The following is a 3,925-nucleotide window of genomic DNA, read 5'->3' as shown; positions in this document are numbered from 1 at the left end:
CTGTCCCGACCCATTAAAAATATAATATTAAAAATGAAATCCAAATTAGCCGACGAAGTCTAAATGAAAGTTCTAGAGTATAATCTCACCTACGCGTGAATATAAAGAACGTAAAAAACGAAGCTTGTATTCGAAAGATATAGATTTTAGAAGTTTGGAAAATCCGTGTACGCCCCGCGTACATGAGTACGCCTAGCGTACTCATGTTTGTGATCCGGATTCGGCCACGTCAACAACTTCTTCGCATACGACATGAGTCACACAGGTTCGACATGTTTGATGCCACTCATCAGGGTACACCCAGCGTACTAAGTTGTATGCCCAACGTAGTGACTATTAGAGCAGTACGCCAAGCGTACTCATAATTTACGCCCAACGTAATGTGAGTTTCAGCCACTATAATAGAAAGCAAAGCCTTCGGGTTTTTGTTTAGAAAATGTATTCCCTCACTCTCTACTCTCTTTTAAGTCACTTTTAACCCTGAAGCCCCGACATCATTCCCGACACCCGAAGCAAGTCCCAACGCCCCGAAGTTCCCGAGAAAATTATATTTTCAAGTTGAAACTCTGCCCGAGTAAGGCTGGTTTTCAACTAAAATCCTCAGGTTCGTCACAGAAAGTCATGTTTAAATTCGAAGTGTTGCTCAAATTAATACTTTAATCGTTGTTTAGTTCACTATGAGTTCAATATATTTGAATAATTTTATGTTATGTGTTATATGTGCTATGTGTTTTCCATGTTATCATCTCGTGTTATTATTTCCGCTATTATGGTAGCAAAGTTTTACCTTTGGCCATGTGATCAGTGAAAGGACTTAGATTCACGGTGGTATTGGTATCTAGCTCTGGCCATGTAGAGCATGTCTCGTAAGAGAATGACTTCTATTCTATGGCATTGGCAGAAGGTTAGATGGGGTTAAAAGCCTGAAATCTACCAAAATGTTTAATTAGAAATCATGTCTTTTGTGCCATTTGTGTCAAAGTGTTATTGATGTATATCAAGTATTGAAATTGTTATGTCTCATTGATTGTATATCATTGAATCAAATCATCGATTGATATGGAAAGCTTGTCGCATTTCACATATGCATTTGTTGTTCCTTGTACCCCTTTGCTTCTGCCATATTAAAGTATATATATATGGCATAATGAAGCACTAGTAGGCCCTTGTGCTGCCAGAGGGCAAGGAATTTAGAATAGAGAAGTTCAGTCCATGAAGGAAATCTAAACTTAAATTTGGTTTTGCCTTAAACCTTGTCTTATGATTGTAGGATGGAAATTATAGACTCACTAGGATAGGAACATATACACTGTAAAATCCAGGTAGCAAAGGTTTCGTTTTAATTCATGAGAATGATTGTGAGGAGATGCTTTCGTTGATAGATAATAAGATCAGACAAAGATCAATATGGATATTGGATGTGTTAATTTCATTCTCAAATTCACAATAAGATTACAACATCCCTTTTCATATTTCAAATTGTGAGGAATGGCAAGGAATTCTTTGAACTTTCAAGACATATCTATAAGTTCTGAAAGGGTTTAAACACACACACATGCTATCCAATGAAGGTGTATAAGCTTAAGAAGTCTAGTTTGAGACTTATCAAAGCATCACATAAAAAAAATTATACTTCAATAAGAGAGTCAAGAGTATTGATTTCTAGAAGTCCAGTTAATTTATGGGTAAATGTCAAAGCTAGTAGGAGCATAATTGGTATGCTCGTATTGTATGTTGACAATATTGTTTGTAGGAAACAAAGTTTTCGGTTTGCAAATTGCAAAGTTTGGGAATTGTTTTGCTATAGTAGATTTAAGAGAGAGGTCACTCATACTTTATTTTGAATCTAAAAGTTTAGATCGTATAATTTAATAGAACTTAGTCATAAACGTATATGAATAATGAATATCATGTTGAAATGGTTCAACATAGGAGATTCGATATATGAAAAATATTATAGAAAGAGACTGAACATATATCAGATCCATATTTGAGACATAATAAGTCAAGTTCCATATGCTTCGAATATAGGATCGATTACATTTACTATAATATTCACTTATTCTAATTTTTTTCAAATGCTCAAAGCATTGTGAGAAAGATTAGAATTTTGTGTTACTAAAGTTGTTAAAATAACTATCAAGAACATTTTAAGGTTATACCAAAAGACTGGTTGCTTGCAGACAATTAGAAGTATGCTATTAGTTTAGAGGGATCATAGTGACATGATTATGGATTGAGATGATTCTTAATCAGAATTGATGGTCATATGGGAATATGAAAATGTTTCCATAATGAGAGATACTTGTAAAATCCACATGTGAGTTGGAAACTTTAATGCAAGAAAAGGTGTTCAAGGATTGTATCTTGAATTTGAACCTTCATTACCATGGAACTGTTTCTAGTAACAAAGTTCCAATGGGATATTCTATAATATCGAAGATTAAGTCTTTGAGACTTTTGAATCTTGATATCACATGAGATTAATCCATTTTAAGTCAGAATTCCATCACATCTTGGATAGTGATAAGAATATGGAATTGTGAAATGAGCATTATTGGAATAATGTTCAATCGATATGTTCATAAAAGAGGGACCATAGAGAGGCATACTATGCATGTTCATAACATGAAAATCATAATCTTCTTTTATTGCCCACGACGTGGCACTATTGCCTCCACGTCGTGGCGACTGGGAAGCTTCACGATAACTCTTCTTCTTCTTCTTCTTTCTTTTTTACTTCGAGTGACTGATTAGACTCCTCTTTAAGGTCCTTCATATGCACCAATTCATCTTCTTCTTATTCTGTATCAACGGCCATGGCTTGAGCATTTTGGATTGACTCGATTTTTCGTGAAGGTGAATCCGGTAGCTTTTCTTGTACAAGCCTTGTTAATTGCACCACTTGCATACAAATACTTAAAATAGATTCTTTTGTTCTCTAAGTATTGCGTCTATAGCATCATGTCGTTTTTTGCTAGCTTCCATGAATCTAAATAACATTGACTCGAGAACATATATTTTCTCTGATTGGACTTGCTCAATTTGGTAGAGATCATGCTTAAATTCTTGAATTTCTTTCACATCTCGTTCTCTCTTGTACTTCACCTCACAATCCTTAGTAGAATGGGGTCCCCCACAAGCTCCACATCCATCTTTAATTGATCCACCCATTTTTGTGATCTTTTCTTCCATTGCATCGAGCTTTGCAATTACTGCGCTGATAGTATCTTGACCTTCATCTTTACTTGAATTCCCTCTAGTGAAATCCTCCTTTGAGTTATAATACTCTCTTGAATTCTTAGCGAATTCTTCAATTAAAGCTTTATTTGTTGTCGGATTCTTCTTTGTCATGGGCCCTTGCGAGTGTAAACGTTGACGAGTGCCCACATTGACTCCATCATAAAATATCAAGATTTCTTGTTGCACATTGAAGTCATGTTGAGGGCAATTTCGTAACAATCTCTTGTAACGTTCCCAAGCTTCGTATAATGACTCCCCTTCTAATTGTTAAAAATTCTAGATATTTCTCTTAAGCTTTGCAGCTTTTGAAGGAGGGGTAAACTGGTTGATGAACTCGGTCTTAAAATCATTCGATGTTCTGATTGCTCCAAAGGGAAGTGATTTTAACCATTCTTTTGCTTCACCCTTCAATGTGACCGGTAAAAGTCTAAGCATCATCGCATCTTCACTCACGTTTGGTGCATTAAAATAATGCAAAATCTCCACCACCTCTTCTATATGCTCATAACCATCCTCGTGCTCCTTCCCATAAGAAGGTAGTTCCCTTAACATATTAATAATGTGCCCTGGAAGTTCAAACTTTGTCGTGGTTGGGATTTTTGGTGGATCAAGACCCCATCTTTTTTCGTTCCTCATATATCTCTTGTACTCTTCTATTTACATGGTCGTGATGTCCCCTGTA

General features: G+C 35.7%; 1 non-coding gene across 1 annotated transcript; it reads left to right on the top strand.

The window, feature by feature from the left end:
• The first annotated feature begins 3,433 nt into the window (after nucleotides 1-3,433).
• Nucleotides 3,434-3,540, top strand: LOC145055993 (small nucleolar RNA R71). Its single transcript, XR_013685535.1, has one exon. It is a non-coding gene; the product is annotated as a small nucleolar RNA R71 (small nucleolar RNA).
• The last annotated feature ends 385 nt before the right edge of the window (nucleotides 3,541-3,925 follow it).

This window comes from Lactuca serriola, chromosome 5 (assembly GCF_051521515.1).
Source record: "Lactuca serriola cultivar US96UC23 chromosome 5, Lser_US96UC23_V15, whole genome shotgun sequence".
NCBI lineage: Eukaryota > Viridiplantae > Streptophyta > Magnoliopsida > Asterales > Asteraceae > Lactuca > Lactuca serriola.
Note: the sequence above shows the minus strand (reverse complement) of the source record. Positions and strands in the feature narration are given on the sequence as shown.